This window comes from Nelumbo lutea, chromosome 3 (genome assembly GCF_056320005.1).
Source record: "Nelumbo lutea isolate HS-2025 chromosome 3, American lotus-T2T, whole genome shotgun sequence".
Classification (NCBI taxonomy): Eukaryota; Viridiplantae; Streptophyta; class Magnoliopsida; order Proteales; family Nelumbonaceae; genus Nelumbo; species Nelumbo lutea.
This window is the reverse complement of record NC_142686.1, coordinates 54,841,162-54,861,848: the sequence shown is the minus strand read 5'-3', so window position 1 is coordinate 54,861,848 and position 20,687 is coordinate 54,841,162. Positions and strand designations below refer to the sequence as shown.

The 20,687-nt window shown below is 35.5% G+C and overlaps 1 long non-coding RNA gene and 1 pseudogene across 1 annotated transcript; one reads left to right on the top strand and one right to left on the bottom strand.

The window, feature by feature from the left end:
* The first annotated feature begins 6,374 nt into the window (after positions 1 to 6,374).
* LOC148865052 (pentatricopeptide repeat-containing protein At5g48910 pseudogene) lies at positions 6,375 to 8,132 on the top strand (annotated as a pseudogene).
* Positions 8,133 to 17,961: 9,829 nt separating this feature from the next.
* LOC148865051 (uncharacterized) lies at positions 17,962 to 19,061 on the bottom strand. Its single transcript, XR_016110424.1, has 2 exons — positions 18,745 to 19,061; positions 17,962 to 18,547 (listed from the first exon to the last, which is right to left on the bottom strand). It is a non-coding gene; the product is annotated as an uncharacterized LOC148865051 (long non-coding RNA).
* Between the last annotated feature and the right edge of the window lie 1,626 nt (positions 19,062 to 20,687).

Below are 20,687 nucleotides of genomic sequence, written 5' to 3'. Positions count from 1 at the left end.
ACGGAATATTAAGGACGTCAATGGAAAGGGTAGAGTTAATCAATTGTTTGAAATAAAAGGGGTAGTATTAATCAATTTTCAAACAGTATGAGACATTTAGTCAATTAATTAAACAATAAAGGTAGTTTATAAAATTATAGAGCCACCCAATATTTAATTAGGGGAGGAATCACATTAAACCCCTCAAACTTTGTTTTGTAGCAAAGACCCCTTAAAAATTTTTAATTCCAGAACTTTTTGCCCTCATCATTAAACTTTTTTAATGAAAAAACAAGAGTGACAACCTAATGAAGAAGGGCTCTATCCCAACTATCAATTATACAAATGAACCTAAGATCCCAAGGGGTAACAGAGGAAAAGTCAAAACTACCTAGAAGACCTAACCTATCTAGTATAGCCAATCTGCTGCTTGATTATCCTCTCTCCAAGTATAATAACACTCATGAACAATCGCAGACCACTTCCAAGGGCTAGGGGAGCAATGGAGTGGTTTTGGACTAGACCCTATCCAATTTAAAATCAATTTGGATGGATTGGATGGACCAATAAGACGTTGGATTGGACCAATTCAGTCCAAAATATTTATTAAATTGGATTGAACTTAGTTTGTCTGTAATAATTTATATTGGATTGGGTTGGATTAAACCAATATCTGATCCATTGATAATAATAATAATATAAGAATATAAATGTTAATAGACTGGGTTTGAGTTGAAATCTATCTAAATTAAAACGAATTTAAACAGATTAAATGATCCATACATTGAATTGGACTGGTCCAAAATATTCATTGCAATTGGATTTGACCTAATCTATTTATAATGAACTCATATTGGACTGAATTAGATTGGACCAAATCCATTGACACCCCTAACTAGAGCACAACTTGCATAATCTCTGATTATACAACCAAACGAGCATCGCTCATTGCTATCCCTTGGCTCCATTTGTGAATTCATGCTAAGATACTTTGTCAAAGCCCATGCCACTTCCTCCACTAATTTTCCCGGATTGAAACTTGAAAGTTGTCTTGGTATACCTTATTAACCCAGAAACAGTTGTTGGTGATGGTGAAGTGAATTTTAATATCCTCCGCTCTACGCCACCAACCAAAGAGAGATTCTATTAAGCATTTTTATAAAATCACAAAGTATCCTAAAGTCATATTATGAGATCATCTTTCCTTTCAACTTATTTTTTCTAAAATTTTATTTCTCATGTGTTTCTCTCAACTTTCTTTCAACAAAGTTTGCTTCATTCATGCCTCATCATGAGCAAGCCAATCTACCACCTACTTAGCTTCTCAGAAAAAATGTTGGTACCGAAGATCTCCTATGAACAAAACTCTCTTCCTCGAGCAGTAAGAGATGACACCTTTCAAATTCCAAGGAACTTCGGCCTTATTGTTGAGGCATGAGACAACTAATAATGAATCACCCTCGATTATAATAGGATACTCCTTGTAGTTTCACTTGAACTTGAATATGGGTTTCCCATGCAGCCCATGCTTCCAGTTGGTTGATGGTACATGTGCCAAGTTTATATGCTTTAACCGCTAGCACCTGATCAAGATGGTCACGAACCATACTAGCCACAAAACATTTTTCATCACTATTACGAGAGGCATCAAAATCTATTTTAATAGTGCCAAATTTTGGAGCACTCCAAATAATTGGTTTCCACACTTTGTCAATTCAGGCACTGTCTTTATCTTTGCTCCCATCAAGAAACTCCAAAAACATATCGAGAGCCCATTCCAAAATAATTGGAATGGGAGTTGAAACATTATTGAAAGTTTTCGAGTTCTTTTGATAACTTTCACCTAGGTTGTCCTCCTCATTTAAGATCCTCCACCCTAACTAGTTGAGGTAGAGGTGACCAGTTGGTTCAAAGCATGCCTCGGGTAATTTTTTATTAATACCACCTGACTAGTCACCTCTACTCTCATACTGGTTGGTTGATTGGCCATAAGTTTTTCCATTATTTAACCCTTGAATCTTAAAATGAGCAATTAAGTAATTTTACTCAAGGTTCAGAGTTTCAGCACGTATCAAACTGTATTGGCGGATACGTATCATATTAGGGGCTTCTTGATACATTCCTACAATGGGTGTTTTAGGTCAGACATGGTTCATGGGGTAGATAGGCCTTAAATTGACCCTTCTGAACTAGATTGAAAAAAAAAAAAAATCTACAAAAATGGAGAAGCAAGCCTCCATACAACCTGATATGCCTCTATCGACGTATCAACCTATATCAATATTTTGAACCTTGATTTTACTTTCATAATCAAACCTCATTAACATGTCAAGGGTAAATTGTTGGAATTGAGAGTTTGGGTTGTCTGGGGGCAAATATAGGATTGTTTTGGTCACAAGAAAAAAAAAAAAAAAGTTCAAGGAGCTAAGGATTACCCCTTCTAAGTACAAGGCGGCTAACTACGATTTACCCAAAACCAACCAAGCTAAGTTCACCCGAACCTGAGCTCACGATGTTGGGCATGTGTGAGAAAATGGTGCTTATTTTTTGTTTGGAAGCGATGTTGCCACATAGGCTGCTTTCTGGAAAAACAACACTAATTTTGTTGGTACCAATGCTGTAGAACCGTTTTCAACATTGGTCATATTATCTAACATCCAAGATGATGCCACATCATTGCAGCACCGGAAACAATGAGCTGTTTTTTTAGAAAACATCAAATTTGACGTTGCTTCATACTACACTTTCCTGATTTCCAAGGCATGGTCTGAAACAACGTTTTTTTATGAAATAATGGTACCAAATAAGAGGTCATTTTCTGAAGGGAAAACTTTGGCTGCCCACTTATAGGGTTGTTCACGGGTTGGGTTGGGTCGATTTACTAGCGTTTTTCCAACTGACCCAACTTGGTCAGTTTACCTAGAAATGAAACCGAAACCGACCTGGTCGGTTTGAATCGGTTTGGGTCGGTTTTGTGAATGATTCTCTTGACGTGAACGGTAAAGGATTCAAGTCTAAGAAAGAAAAGGCTGGATGCCTGGAAATTAAAAATGATTTGATGGATTAAAACTGATATTTTATATATCAGAAATTTTATATATAATATGTATATTTCTGAATAAAGTTGATATATATATATATATATAGCATAATATCTAGGTCGGTTCGGTTTTGGTTTCCACACATAAAAACCAAAACTGAATCAAACCATCGGTTTATGTTTTTTTATAACTCGAAACCAATCAACGATGAAAAAAAACCGGCCAACTCAGGTTGGACCAGACTGGATTGATCGATTTGATCGGTTTGGGTATTGTTATGAACAGCCCTACCCACTAATGATAGGAATTCTTCTTGCCTGTCAACCTCCTTGTGACATCTGTCCTCTTTCTTAAAACATTTAAAAGTTAAATTACATTTAGCATTGAGCGTGGTCTCGGTAACGTCAACATGGAATCCGTTAACCATTAACGTCCTCCCACTTAATCTAATATCCTATATCTAAAAATATTTACCTTTTATTCCATTCCTAATAATAAAAAAAAAAAAGGAAAAAACCTACAAACCTAACCAAATCAGAAAATTTTACTGTCCTTTCTTCTATTCTTTCTCTCTCTCATCTTACATCTTTGTTCGGGCCCATACACCTCATGGAGAAGATACAAAAATAAATCTGTAAAAGTGAGTTCTTTCTCCCGTTTTCTCTTTATTTATATTATTAGAGATTTTTGGTATTTGCATATATAGGGATGGCAATTTTTTCCATTCCCGACAAAGACTCGACTTCTCCAACCCGATGGAACCGAGGATGAGAACTGCTTTGATGGGACAAAGACGGAGACGTGAATTAATAGTGATCCCTAATCAGGATTGGAATTGGGGATGGGAATTGAGGTCTCCACCCAATCCGATCCAATTATATATAGTAAATATTATTTATATTAAATATATATAATATTATTTATATTATTAGTATATATCAAAACATATTTAAAACATTATTTTTATTTTAAATTTTTTTATTTAATTTAAATAAATTATTTTTTAAAAAATATTATTAACTAAAGAAAATTTAGAGATTGAGGTCACAACTTTTGTCCCCCACAAGGATCGGGGACGGGAACGAAAATGGGGAATACCAAACCCACCCCGAACCCGCCCTATTTGCAATTAGTATATATGTAATCAGAATATTACAATACTAATTCTGTTTATTACTTTATGTTATAGTTCCGCACTCCCCCTCTCGGTTTTATCTGTCATGGATTATCACTAAATGGTAGAACTACTTTTCTGATTTTCTCTGTCATGAGTCTCACCACTCTGTCATTAACTACACGTAGCTTTTGTTATTACTTATTAATTAATTAATTAAACATAAACAAGTAACTGATGTTGATTGTGGATGAGTTATAGAATTAGCAATTTATGATTAATTTTAATGATATAAAGTGGTTTTGGGCCTCATGATTCTTTTTTTATTTTTTGTTATGTTTGAATTGTTAGCACATGAGGTAGGGAAAAAATGGTTAATTCTGTTGACAAAGTGCTAGTGGTTAATTGGATTTGGGATTTTTTCTACCCCGTTTTTATTTATTCATTTATTTTTTTTAATCAAAGGGCGTCAAACTTTAGGACTGAAATTGAATATCATCAAGCTTTTAGGTTTTGATTTTACTAGAAATTAAAACCTAGTAATTTTAGGTTTTAATGAGCTTTATAATTTTTTTTCCTTTCTTTTATTATTAAGAATGGAACAAAAAGTAAATATTTTTAGATTTGTGATATTAAGTGGAAGGAAGTTAAAGGTTAACCGAATCCACGTTAACGTTGTGAAGACCACGCTTCAGAATTTTAGGGATTTTTAGACTGCACTCCCCTTCAGAATTTTGATTTGAATTGTAGACTTACAACAATTCAAATTTATAAACAGCTCCACATTTAATTTCCATACCCACTTGTGAATTGGCATCAATTTTGAGCTACACCTACCCTGAATTATACAGTTGAACTAGGATTTCTGAGGTGGACTAAACGATAAAAAGCCCTAACTTTTAAGAAAGAGGACAGGTATTATAAGGAGGTTGACAGATAGGAATTCTGTCACCCATGGGCAACCAAAGTTTTTTCACTGTGTTTTCTGTTGTGATGCCTATATGGTGTTGTTTTCCCAGAAAACGACATCAATGCTAAGCATCCACTTAGTATGTATTTGGTATAGCTTTCGTTTATTCACTAAATGTTTGTATTTAATTTATTTGCAAAATTGAGAAAAGCAATAATAAAACTATTTATTGATAATTAGGCACTACTAGGTGCCATTAGCAAAACAGTCAATAAATTTCTATTTGTTGCGGAAAGCGTTAAAATGAAACTTTCCCAAATAATAGGCATGTATATAAATCAAGGCTTGCTTTAGTGAGTTTATATGCATACAGATCAACATGATGGGCTAAATGTTGAAATGGCGTCTATGTAGTAACGTTTATTGAATAAACACCCACGGTTCCACACACCCTCCTAGTATATATTTGACATCAATGTTGCAGATACAGCACCGTTTTGTGAAAATGGTACTGCTGATGTGTGGGTTGGAAGCACCGCTTTCTTAGAAAATAATTTCTTTTTTTTTTTTGTTTGGAAAGTTATTGTCAGGTAGGATGTTTCTTGAAGCAACAACGTTTTTTGTATGGTACCAATGCTTTAGAAAACATTTTCAACACTAATGCCATGCCATGTCCCTATCACTGCCACCTCATGTCCCTATTGGCAGCAACAAGCTACAGTTCCAAGAAATACCAAATTTGGTGTTGCTCTAAGCCATGCCTTTCCGATTTCTAAGGCACGGCTTAGAGCACAATTTTTTATAGAAAAATGGTTCCAAACAAACATGCCTTTCCTAGAACACTATTTTTTTCAATGTGGCAGTGTCACCCTTTTATGAGGCAATGACATCAATGCCAAATAGACGCTCAAGTATATGTTTGGCATGATCTTGGAGATGATCATTGTTTTTTACTACTGATGTGTGGGTTGAAAGCATTGTTTCTTAGAAAGTGGCATTTTTTTTGTTTGAAATAATTGCTGTCAAGTAGAACTTTTCTTAGAACAACTTTTTTTTATTTGGTACTAAGAAACATTTACAGGTACCGATTATCTACTGTCAAATCACTGCTCCAATCCAAACAAATGCGCAACGATGCCAAACAAACCTAAATTCAAGTGGGGTGATGCTATTAGTTTGGAAATTCAAATTCCTCAAACTGTTCACCGTAATATCTTCAGTGTTCAGTTCAGGTAGAAGCCATTCGCTTGCTTGATCATCATTCATCAATGGTCAGAGGGTGCATTTCCCGCTTGCTTCCCTCTTCTTGTTGATCCGCCCGCTTTATACCATGATAACCATAACGACCAGGAACCTGTATGAGCTCACCAGAGCTTGCAAAACAGTTGCACAGCTCAAACAAGTTCTGGCCCAAATTATCCAAGACGGCATCGCCAACCACCCACTGTCTCTTTCTTCAATCCTCTCCTTCTCCGCAACCTCATCCCAACCCGACTTATGTTTCGCCTCTTTAATCTTCGCTTGCATAGAGAAACCTAATTCTTTCATTTACAACTCCATGATAAGAGGATTCACCAATGCCGGAGACCATGCTCGTGCTCTCCACTTTTACCTACAAATGAACCGCGTGGAACACCTGCCTGATAAATTCACTTTTCCGTTCGTTCTCAAAGCCTGCGCTGTTTTAGAGGCTGTTGAGCTTGGCAGATCCGTTCATGGGAAGGTTCTCCGTATGGGTTTTTCCTTGGACCCTTTTATTCGGAGTAGCTTGGTTAGGATGTACTCTGATTTCGACGAGATTGAAGCAGCTCGTGTGTTGTTCGATGAAATTGTTGAGCGGGATTTGGTCATGTGGAATTCCATGATTGGTGGGTACATGAAATGTGGGCTATTAGAGCGGGCCTTTGAATTGTTCGAGAGTATGCCCTGCAAGAATGTCGCTACTTATAATGCGATGATGGGAGGGTACGCCAAGTTCGGCTGCATTGAAAAGATTTCCAAGTTGTTCAATGAGATGCCAAACAAGGATATCATCTCATGGAACACTGTAATTGGGGCTCATGCAAGATTTGGATCTGTAGATACTACACTAAAGCTTTTCAGCGAAACGCCTGAACGAAACTTGACTACATGGAGCACAATCATATCTGGGTTTGCACAGGGTGGTCGGTTCGGGGATGCGCTTGAGGTTTTTAGACACATGCTGGACGATGGAGTGAAACCGAACCAAGCAGTATTGGTTAGCGTCCTCACCTGTTGTGCTCACCTTGGAGCTCTTGAACAAGGCAGGTGGATTCATGGTTATATCCAGAAAAATGGGATTGAAGTGGATGATATACTGGGTGCATCTCTCATTGATATGTACTCAAAATGTGGTTTTCTTCAAGGTTCCATGTCTGTATTCGACAAGATGGAGAAGAAAGGTGTTTGCTCTTGGACCTCCATGATCTATGGGTATGCCATACATGGACACCCCTTTCAATCACTGGACTTATTTGGTGAAATGAAGAGCCTGGGATTCCGACCAAATGCTATTACCTTTGTGGCTACCTTAGCTGCTTGCTCTCATGCTGGGTTGGTTGATAGGGGACGAGATGTTTTCAGTGAGATGCATCGAGTTCATGACATTATACCCACGATCGAGCACTATACTTGCATGGTCGATCTTCTCAGTCGCGCAGGTCTATTAGATGAAGCTCAGGACCTTATCAAGTCCATGCCAATGAAGCCTGATATATTTGTCTGGGGGGCTTTTACTGGTGGGATAAGGATTCATGGAGGAGGGTCTGGGTTAGTAAGTCAAGATGTTAGTGAGGGTCTTGCAAGGTTGGTACCTCGGGATAGTGGAGCTTATGTTCTCATGTCAAATATGTATGCTCTGAACAACCAGTGGGATGATGTTACAAGAATTAGAAGGAATATGGAGGAAGTGGGAGTGAAGAAGAACCCTGGATATAGCACAATTGAGGTGGATCAAATGGTCCATGAATTTTTAGCTGGTGGAAGATTACATCCTCAATCAGAGAAAATATATGGCATCTTAGATCAAATATACAGAGAAATTAAGATTCAAGCCTCCATAGACTAAATAAATTTCTCAAATACTACAGAGTTCCTGACAAAAAGGAAACAAGGAAAAATGCTCATGTGTTTCTAATTTGGAAAGTCTGTCAAAATTCTTTTGGCCATCCCTGAAGAATATCATACAACAGAAAATTCTCGTGCCATGGAAGACTAGAACAAGAGGGGAACAGATGATTGAAACTGTTTGATTTCTTACATATTTGAATTCGTTTGGATGGCCTGGAAAATTTTGACTCAAGCGACACAAGAACCACCAACATGCATCAATTTCAGAGGAGATTTCCAAGTAGGGTCCCACCAACAATGGATCTCATTACCAAAAATGAAGTCAGTATCACCTAAAGGAACCCATTCTGTCAAGCACTTGCTGATTTTGTTCTCAATCAAGCCATTAAACCTTCACACAAGACCTTCTTCCCATTAAACCCTCCCAATCCTTTACCTACCTCTAAGAAATCCGCACCTGTATCATAAAAACTGGTTACCATATCAAGAATCTCAATTGCTAACTACATCAGTAGCATCTTGTTCCTTATTCAATGAACCCCACTATGCGTATCTTATCTTCCAGGAAGTTCCATACCCAATGTCTTCTACTGACATCAGATATTAGTTTGTTTTCTTGAAATGGATTGACAGTTGAATCTCTTTTCTTATTCAAAGCAATGTTTGAATTCAGATGCAAGCCTAACAATTTCACACTTCTGAGTGCGTGTGCAGCTATAAACGCCAAGAAGGAAAACAGTTTTATTCTCTTCTCTTTCAACATAGACTACACTGGAATATTTACATTGACACAGCTCTATAATTCTCTGTTGTAACAAGCATGCAGTGTTATTGTTCCTGCCAAATTTTATGAAAAGTTGCATATTTTCAAAGTTTGTCTGCTCAGAATTCTCTGTGACCAACTGATGGTGGCTCAGTTTGTAAGTTCTCTGGGTGTTTGTAGCAGTGACTTGAGATCAAATCCTGTAGCCACCAGGGCTCGGGGGTTATGGGTATGGGGGACAGGCTACCCCACTTTGTGTAACCCCAAGAAGAAAAAAAAAAGGATGTACGAATTGTGGCCTGATGGAGGACGCTGAAACATTATTTTTATCACATAACTTTCTATGATGATGGGTTAAGGAAGAACATGGTGATGTCGAGATAGCTTGTAGATCGGTTGAGGAAATTTTTGAAAGAAATGTGTTAGAATTCCATGACTTTAGTTTCTTCATTGAATAGGCTTGACTGGTTTGCTCTATCTACATTCTATGAGATGTGGATTTTGGGTGTACCTAGATGAATTAGCAACAGCTGCTGTGCCTTCTGTAAGATAAGCAAGGCAGTTCATGGATTTCAACTTTCAAATCACTGATAGAAAACATCCTCAAACTAGTCAAAATCTTAAGTATCGGATTGCTTAAATAGAGAGGTCCAAGGTTATGGAGATGACCACCATTAAATTAGCCCCAAGGCTTTTAATTTGGAGAAGGAAGGTAGACTAAGGACATAGGGTATTGATCTGCAGGGGTAAGGCTGTGTACATCTGTCCTTCCCCAGACCCTGCATTGGTAGGAGCCTTCTTTACTGGGATGCCCTTTTATTTTATTATTTGTTTATTTATTTTTCTTTTTTGAGGTTCAGAAGTCATTTTCTATTGGATTTTTAATATACTAATATGTACTCTTTGTGTGTTAAAAATGGTGATGAATGTAATTCAAATTAGTTAAGCGTTAAGTACCATCCTGGATTCATGGGCAGAATTGACTCATCAGTGGAGATAAAGTAGTTGTTTGTGACTGAAGGAAAGCCAAATAAACAAGATATCTGGTGTCCAGGAATGTTAAACTAGCACATGATTGATTTGTCTACTTCATGCATGTGATGCACATACTATTGCTTTGGGACTGTTACTGTAAACAGCCTATAAGAGTACAGAATTCACATCCACACACACCATGCTTAATAAGAAAATGCTGTACACTTAATTTGGTAGATCTGTTTCATTCAACAACTGACTGTCACTAGCGATTAAGAAAAGGTCTGTAAATTTCTCACCCAACCAAAGCTTATGGATACAATTCACATAGTTTGGTCAAGCTGAAAGTCTTTTTTTTTAATTTTTATTTTCTGCAGCTGGGCAATCGGTTAGGTTGTGGATGGAGACACCTTTTCAGATCTGATTCAATTTACCAACCTGGCAAGCTGGTTGGAGTTCTAAAAGCTTTACTTAAGGTATAATTCTTTATTAGCTTCTATTTAATGTTAAGTTCTAATACTGTATTATATGGAATATACTTCTCTAGGGACAAGTTGAGCTTCATACAAACTCTCGTGGCATAAGCCAGGAATCCTTCATATTTCAACAAACAATTCTTTAATCACTTGTGGTATACCTGTGTGCGATCTTCCTTATTCGTTGAATACCCAAATACCCAATGACATCTTGCTTGACCTACATGTATAAAAGCTATATAAAATATACTAAACCACATTAAGCAACAGTTTTAGAATGTATTGCCCAATGTTTTTAACCCATTGTTGATCTGATTGGTTGGATAGATGACCTGGTCATAATTCTGGTTCTGGTCAACCTGTAACCCATCAGTTTACAGAAAACCATTGATTTGGCCAAAAACCAATTGATACAAATGGTTGAACCATTGACCCATTTGACCCATCCACCCGGAAGGAAAAGGGGTTCAGCCTCTTGGGTCAGGGCAGTAGACTTCTAGTGATTAAAAAAACTTAAAATTAATTTGTTAAAAATATGTTATTTTTAAATTAGGTCAATTGGAAACTCTTCTTTTAACCTTTTCATGCGTGTACGTTTGTCAGTGCGTGATTGTTAATTGGTCCCTTGTACTCTCTTATTTTTGACATTGAGTATGGGCAGGGATGGAGTAGACCCCGGTTCTACGGCCCTGCTGTTTCCATTATAATTGTTCTGGGAAGCAAAATAAGGCGTTGCAGGTCGATTTACAGGACCACATACTTCGTACAAAAGCCCTCCCCATCGGAAATCTGAACTTGGAATTCATAAGTGCCCGTTTGGGAGGGCTTTTAACTTTTATGCAGTTGCTTCTGGCTGTGGCTTTGTAAGGTGGGCCTGAAAGCACGGAACACCTAGAAGCTATGTTTGGTACCTGGCAAGCCCAAATATGCTTTAAATCATCCGATAAATCGATTTTTCTGGTGCCTGTTTGGGAGTTCTTCAGCTTCCATTGAGTTGCATTGATTGAACCGCTTTGAAGAAACTATTAAAACTAGGTTCATCGAAAAGTTGGTTTATCAATCGAATTAAGGCTGCATTTGGTATTCCTTATTTTAAGGAGTTAATCTCCTTTTGCAGTTAAAAACTCGGTGTTCACACAGGCATTTTAACTGCAAAAAAGGAGGTAAGTTCTTAAAATAAGGAATGCCAAATGCAGCCTTAAAACATACTCGGACTTTCAGGGATTTTCACCAAACAGAGCTTCTAAGCTTTCTGTGTGGGTCCCACCTTACAAAAACAAGAAGCCATGAAAGCCCTCCCAACTCCCAAGTATTTTAGGGGAGAGAGAGAGATTATATGATCAAATGGCTGGATCTTAGTTTGGAATTTGGATCCACATCAAAATTACACTACAAAAGCAAAATATGAAAGGCTAAAATGGGCATCCCGAAATAAGCATGGTTCTAATCTGCTTAACACACAGGAGGTGGCAAGTCAATGGACCCCAGACCGCACTACACGTCTAGTGGCTCATATCCAATTCAATATCTTTCAAAGTGGCACTTTCGGTTCAAGGGTCAATTTGTTTTGACGAGAATATGGTCTAACTAGGTCACTGTAACCCCAACTTGGTTTTCAAAACTCTCTAGCCAGCTTTACTTTGTCTGCCCTAAGGATACCACATAATGAGATCATGGGCACCATGTAATAGGCCAACCATCTAATCCTAGTTTTACTGATGTGGGTTTTGAATTCTTTTACATATAACATCACCATCATCACTATCATCTAAGCCTTGTCCTAACTATATGAGATCATGATCATGGGTTTAGTGTCATATCCATTGTTCAGTAATATATTCTTACTAGCTAGATACAATTCTCTATAGCTAAATATAAATGGAGTGATCAGGGCATATCCCATATGAGCTATGTCTATTCCCTTTTCTCTAGTGAAAAATACAAAAAGCCACTGTTTGTTATCATGGTAGTCAAAAAACATAGGGATGTTTTGTCTTTTAATTAGGGGTGAACCCCTGATTCAGTTTGTTTCAAGTGAAAATTTCATTTACATTAGAGTAAATGCCTAAGAGTGCAAATGAGTAGAATGTAAGTTCGGGTTTATTTTTTGCTTCAGATTTAACTGTCTTATTTGTTTGTTAGGAGTAAAATAGGAAGAAAAATAAAGAGAACGGGGGTAGGAAGAGCCGAAGAGGGTTATTGTTTGAGTGAGGTAGGATGCAAAATTATGTGGTCCTTGCTTTACATGAGAGAAAACCGAGTAGTAGGAATGTGGTGCAAATTTTGCATCAGTTTTTTAAATGTGTAATCTGTATTGCCGATAAGTGCAAATAAAACAAAAAGTACAAATTTTACATGAGATAGAAGTACAAATCATAATAACAAACAAACAGGGGAAAAACTGAACAAGGTGCAAACTTTGTATGATATGCCCAAATCACTCCCAATAAATAACAAAAGTATGCACTCATATATTAATTTTTATTTGTATATAAACAAATGTCTTTTGTCTTTTCACTTGGCTGTGCCCCGTTTAACAATAATGGGATATGCTCATATCCATAGTACAATTTCAGTGACAGCCTAAAGGGGGATCCACCTATTTGACACATCAGAAACTATCTTTTGTTCATATTGTAAGTTTAGCACTTGTCACGTGGCCAAAAGACCTGAAGTTAAATCTCTGATATTTTATTGCATCTGTAATTTTGTATTAATAGATGGATGGATGGGCAAACATGGATCTTTGATTATTTGATTGATTCAAAACATGGCGAACATGAGAATCCTCTATTTGGTCAATGGTCTATATATTGGTTATATTATTCCTCCATAATCTAAGCAAGACCAAGTGACCCACTTCCAAAACTTTTTTTTTTTTCATCTTGAAAATTCCATCCAAGAATTTTCTCGTATAATCTAAGAGAACACTCTAGTATTCTTTATTAGTCTTCAGGTGTAGAATGAGAAATCTCCATTTTATCTACCAGATCTTTTATTCAACTAATAAGTATGTATGTGCTTTGCACGTGACAATTCTATATGATGATAATGATAGTAATAATATATCCAAAAAATTTTTATAAACTTTTATGTATTTCTTGTTTTTATATTTTATATATTTTTTATTATTAATCGGACGTAGATTGCAAAATCCAAATTTGATTGCATAAGCACTTCATCCAAATATGTGATAATCGGATTGAGTTGTCAAGTTTCAGATATCACTGACAAGCCAACCTGCTTGATAGGGATGCAAACAGATTGGATCATATTCGAATATGATCCAATACTATTAACAATAGATCCAATTGCATCTCATAAACATCGATTTGAATACAAATCTAATGAGAAAGTCAAATATTTGGAATTGATCCATTCCAATATAATTTAAAAAATAATAAAATATTAAAAAAATTAAAATATAACAACTTAACTAAAGAAAAATAAAAAATACAAGTATCTTTTCAATTACTTTCATCACATGTATACATCTTTTATAAAAAAAAATAAATAATATAACAAATATATAAAAATGCAATATAAATAATATATTTATAAATAAATAAATAATATATATATCAGATTGGATAGGCAGTGATCCGAATTTGACTTAGTTTATGATCAGATCCTATTATCCAACCCGAAGATCTAGATTGGGGATATCTGGATTCGATAAAAAGGATCGGATTGGTCTGATCCACTTGCATCCCTACTGCTTGGCTAGATTCTTCATTTTGTAATTTTTTTTGTGTATCTTTTTTTTTATCAAAAAATTATAAGATTTAAATAGAGTGAATTAAAATGGTAAAAAGTAGTAGTTTAATTTATAATTTAAATCTCACAATTAAGTAGGGACTAAATTAAGAAATGAACATTTTAGTCAAAAGAAAATTCCACAATCTTATTCATGTTTTTAATGGTAGTGTAAATATAGAATTATAAATGTATTCAACTTTTACTATAGTTTTTTTCTTTCTTGGTATTTTTGTGTGCAAAACTAATACTGATATTTTACACATACTTTTTGTTTAATATGATAAATATATGATATTATACATGTGTCTGACTGCTTTTTTTCAAAATGTATGTATTTATTATTTTTTATTTTTATATATTTTTAGTTTTTATTATTTATTTATGATATTAAAGTTTAACACATTTAATCCAAAAGTTGAACTATTTATTATTAATTTTTATATTTCATTTTGGCCAGTTCTATATTATGTATTTCATTTTCATTATCAATAAAAATAAATCAATTACATAAATGTATTTAATTTTTCTATATCTTTCGTAATTTTCTATATTTATTTCTATTTTAAAAATTTTATTACCTAACTATGACTTCGTAGATTGATCAATTTCATTTGGATGGTTGAATTGCTTAACCACCACTTGGATAAAGAATTGTTTTGTTTTTTAGTCAATTTTAAAATATACGGATTTATACTGTTAAAAATATTGACATATATCTAACTAATAGCATTTATTAGTGAAAAATAACTTAAAAATATAGGGTTTAATTAAGTGAGGTGAAAATTAATAATTGAAGTTACATTTTCAATCCTTACAATTAGAAATGAATTAAATACACAAATATGGGCATTTTACTAGCCATTAAAGCTGGCATTAAAACTATAATAAAATGACTTTTATACCCTTTCTCAAACAAAGAAATAAAGAGTAATTTTAGTCCAAAAAACTTTCACACTACATTCATACTTTTATATATAGTATAGATTCTACACTATTTTGGACTGCTTGACTAGTGCTTATGCTTAATTACCAGTTACTATGATGTAATATGTTTAAGAAATAAATTAGGTAAAGAAATTTTATTTAAGCATAGAAAAAAAGGATTAGTTATATAAAGACCAATGGTATTTCTTTTCTTTTTCTGTTTTTTTTTTTTTTGTGAAAATAAAGCAGCAACTTTCCATCATATTCCATTCAAAATTCAATACTATCATGTTCCATAAGATTTCCATGTAACAATATAATTTAAATAAAGCAGTCAACAGCTTTTTGATAAATAAATAAATAAAGCACCAATACGAAACTGAATTCAAACTAGTGCAAAGGTAAAATCTCAGGAAGATGGGTTCAAGTTTGATAGCAGCCACTTTGTGCTAAAAGTGCTGGAGGTTAGGTGTGTGCATTCAGTCAACCCCTCAGCTGCCTTTAAATTAAGTTATGAAAGTCAAGATAGTAATCCTATGTCATATAAACTAAAAAATCTATATTATTTATGGGATTATGAAATGTAAGTTCCTTGCCATGAATGATTTAATATTAGAGTCAATTCAAGCCTTCAGTCTAAAGGGGGATGCTCTAGATTGGTCACATAACCTAACATGCATTTGGACTTTTCCATGTGTATAACACCATGGGTTTATTATATATGAAATTGTAAATAAAATAATAAACAAGAAAAATGTTTTGGGAAGTTAAAACTGGTGAACAATTAGCATGGATCTCGATTGCATTGCTATAAGCAAGCTCCCTAGTTAATTTATTCAAATTTCAAATGATCATATTATATAATCTGATCTGAAATACCTATGGAATTCGGACATAATCCGATCGATATTTCTTTAAATGAAGAAAATTTAAATTAAAAAAAAAAGTTTGTTATTTATAATAAATTTATATAAATATGAAATGTTGTTGAATTTATTATCATGAATTTTATATAATTAAATAGAATTATATTATACTAGTGGGAAACCTGTGCAAATGCACAGGAAGAGATAGAAAATAGTAGAATTAACAAGTGAAATAAAACTTCAATATTTAATTATAATGCTTGGAAATTTAACATAGTTCCCAAGTGAAAAGATAATTAAATAAAATAGATGGTTTAAACAAAATTAAAAAAAAAAAAAGAAACTAAATAATATACTTGTATGTTGTCTGTGAGGAGACATCAAGCATGAAGCATAGAAATATACTAAGAACTCCAAATTTTAGAATAAGATTCCAATATGAACCATGTGCTGTGAAGAGAAAGAAAAAGTTGCATAAAAAATCTTGTGAATGATCAGTTAAAAGAGTAACTCTAGCACTCAAGTCAGAGTGAGAAGCTGGCTAAAAAGCTCTTCTCCTCACTTGTTCTGTTCATTTGTTAGGTATCACCTGGGTGGGTGATTAATTAAACAAGTCTGCCCATCTAGTGTTCTATCAAGATCATCCATCCTCCATCCTCTGTCTCGAATATATATAATATATATGGACCAACAAATCTGGAATAGATAATTGTTAACATCTATATACTTGAGTCAAATTTTTTATTACTTTGTGGTGGGTGAGCTCAATTGAATAGAATTTCTCACGCTGAATGTATGATAAAGGCAGAGTATCTATACAACTGTGAAGGCTAGATAGATAGAAAGTACAAACCTTGCTTCTCATTGATAATCTGAAATATAAACCCATTAATTATTTTTTTAGATATGGATAGTTGAAATACCAAACAAACTCCCTAAAGAATATGAATTTTTCGTTTTTGGTAAGCAAAAGAATATTGTGATAGGCTATGTAGTGATTATTCTATTCTTCTCTATGTGGAATATTGAAGTAATTGGACTCATGTGCAAATCAAAATCTCAACATAATTTAATCTTACTGTGCTTAAAAGCTTCTTTTTGAAGGACACCTTTGTAAAATGTCCACCCCACAGAAAATCCCCACAGAAAATCAGTAGCATTGGGAGCATCCTTATCCATCCTTTCATCTGCAGCCATACCTTCAACTACTGATATGCATGCACCAACTGCAGCAAACTGTCAAATGAGCAACTGCAACAGAACCAGTTGCACCCAAAGGCAATGCTCTAATAGCACCAACAACACCTGTACCTATTCTAGTGTAGCAAACTCTGCATTCTCCACAACAAAATAACTTCAAACATGCACTTGGTAAGTAAGTTAGTTTATAATGTATAAATTAATAAATTGGGAAACATAACAAAAATCAAATTAAACATGTGAACATTGATCCATAAGCCATCCTTTTTTAACATTTGTTATAAATGCTTGGTCAGAAATACATATAATTAATTTTTATATGTATAAATATACCTTTGAGACTTGCCTACAGGGATAAATCCATGTCCTCAACCGTTGTAGACTTGTAGGTCCATTTGAGAGATGGAATTCTTCGTACACCAGCAGTTCATGTATTGGAAAAAAATAAAGAAAAAGAAAATAATTTCTAACAATAGTAGGGTGGTTTGCATATCCATGGAAAGGGTGGGTATGGTAGGTAGATATGTACCTTCAAGTTTTCTTGACACTTTTCATGAGAATACTAAGGGTCTGTTTGTTTTACAGTCGGAATCAGAATCAAAATCGTTTGGAATTGGAATTGTCAATTCCCATATTTTGTTTGGTTCATAGAAGAATGGGAGTTGGAATTAGCTGGAATGAGATTTCATTCCCAAAGGAGGGAAAGAGAATGGCCATTTCACTAGAATGGAAATGGGATTCCAATTCCGTCCAACCAAATAGTTGGAATAAGATTGACCCATTTTGCTTCCAATTTTAAATCTCTATTCCTATGAACCAAACAGACCCTAAGTTTTTCTGATGTATTCGATAAGATAGAACTTATTGAATATGAGAATTTGTTTGATAGTGAACTGGGTATAGTCCAAAAGGCAATTTAGAGCCAATTTAATAGTGGTACTCCTAATACATTGATGTACTCATCCACATTGAAGGACATCTTTATATTGAATAGGATGATGTTTAAGGCCAATTTGTTTAGAGCTCTCACAATATCTTAATGTTTAGTTAATTAACTAAACATACCCTTCTGTTTACCTATTATCTTAAAGTAATACCAAGTTTTTTTTGACAACTGACTGTTTCCATCATCGCTGCAACTACCGCCGACGATGGTGCTGCCTTTCACAATCTCAAATTCAAGAGAATGGTGGAAGTGATTCCAAACTCTACTCCCAACGACATGGCAACGCTCGTCCAACTCCACTCCCAGAACGATGCGCATGGCAACCTCTGAGCCAACTAGACCACCGGCGACATGCCAACACCTCTCGTCACAAAACTCAGGAGTCAGGACACTGAGCTGGCTCGGTCCTTAACCAACGACGGCGATAAACCCCTCCACCTCTGGCCCTCTCTCTCTCTCCCCTTCGTTTTCTCTCGTTCACTTCCCTTTGTTTCATTAAAGCCGCTGCAAGCAGTGGATTTAAACTCAGTACCAAGGAAAGCGAACCAACGATAAAAAACATGCAGAGCCCAAAACGAACACCGTATTAAAATCCCATTCCTAAAAGCTAAAACCTAAACACATCACATTCGGAAAAGCCTAGTTCCTCCAGCTTTCGTCTGCCAGCACCCCTCGAGTAGCAAGATCCACCATCTCCATACCTGCGATCATGGCCATAGCCACCACCGCCACCGTTGCGGAATCCTCTGCCCCAGTGTCCCCACCACTGCTTCCTCTGGACTGCGCCTGGTTGACGGTGATGTTTTGGCTGTAGAGAATCTGTCCTTTCATCCCTTCAATAGCATCCCTCATGGACTTCTCAACCAGATGGTGATGAACCCAAACCCTCTAAATCTATCGGTCTCATGATCACCGATGATCTTTGATTCCAAAATTTCACTGTAGGGATTGAAACCCCTCTCGAGAGACTGATCGTCGATGGCCCATACGAGACCATTAATGAAGTATCCAATCATGATTTATATTTTCAGCTACTAATATCCCACTTGACAAGTCAACCCCACATCCCCCATGAGAGAAGCTCCTCTGGAATTGATCAAGCCCCTTCTCTAGAGGACCCAAAAACAATCCACAACCAAGTGGCACAGACATGAAGCCTCTCTTGATTGGACCAAGCTCCATCTCCTCTACAATATCTCCCTCTCTCATCTACCTCCCATTATTCACCAGCTATTCTTGGGGTTCGTCACTCAAGTGTTATTCGAACGGCCCCATCTGAAGAACTTGATTTCCTGTTTTGATTCTCAGGTTCATAACTATGACACTACTGTAGATTACGAGGGAAGGCATGTGCTGAAATGGACCCCGAGTTAGGTTCTTCCACTGGTTTGGACCAATGCGAGGAAGGAAGGAAGCCTTCGAATTTCTTCACGAGTCCAGATGGCTCGATGCCGGAGTCGTCTTCCCGTTTTTTGATAAAACTGTTAAACTGCGTTGTGTTGGACGAATTTTGGACAGTCTTCATCATTCTCACAGTTTTTCTCTTAACACAAGGGCAAAAGGGATACTTCATATTGCGATGGAAATTGTCAGTGAAAATGGTTTAAGAGAATATGTAAACAGTAAGATAGAGTTAATTAATTAACTAGTTTAAGAAATTTTCCTTAAAGCATATTATTAAAAAATAGAAAGAAAAAAAACAAAGAAAAAAGAAGAATGAAACAAGAAAAATGGAAGAAAGAAAAAAAAAATCTAATGAAGGTATAGAAACAGGAAAGAACCTCGAAGCAATATGAATCTCTTCCAAATGTAGAGATTTCCATCACTCCCGCTAGCCTTTGCCACCCAGAGTTTCAACCGACCCTTGTATTGCTCAGCTTGGGTGACAGGAAAAAGGGACAGGCTCCCACATTCCCGAGCTCAAAGTGATCTCCCTTGGACATGGTCTTCAAAATCGGATTACATCGGATGGTCGGATCAAAAAAATCAGGAATTGGTCATCTGATCGGTTTCATTTTTTTCCAAAATCGTTGACTTTGATCAATAAACTGTTGAATCGGCCAGTTAACTGTTTGAACCTTTGAATCATTTGAACGGTTTTGATTATTTTTCAATTTTTTTATTTTTTTTATTAGAATGGGCCAGCCGTTCAGATCAGTAACCGGACCCCTGATTGATTCATTTTTAAAAACCATGCCCTTGGATTCTTTCCCTCATTCATGCCAACTTAAAATCCCTCCATCCTTCACAAAATCAAAATCAGCTTCACGTCAGTCTCTTTAATCTCCCCTAGCTTCGATGACACCACTTTGAACATGACTTCTACTCTTTAGGTATTGTTTAATTTCACTTAAAATAAGTATTATTCAAATAAGTGCTTAAAATAAATAGTGAATCCACACAACAAGTGGAAAATAAACACTTATTTATATTTAACAAATAAATCAGGAATAAGTGTTTATTTCAAAATAAGTACTTAAAAAATAAGCAACATTTGGATTGCTTACATAAATGCTTATTGAATAAGTGTTTATTCAAACTAAAAGAATTCAAAATATCCAAATTACGCCCATAAATGGAGAAAACCCTCTGTCTTCTCCATTCACGTAGGTCAAGCAACGGCAGGTTCAAAGAGAGGGGGCGA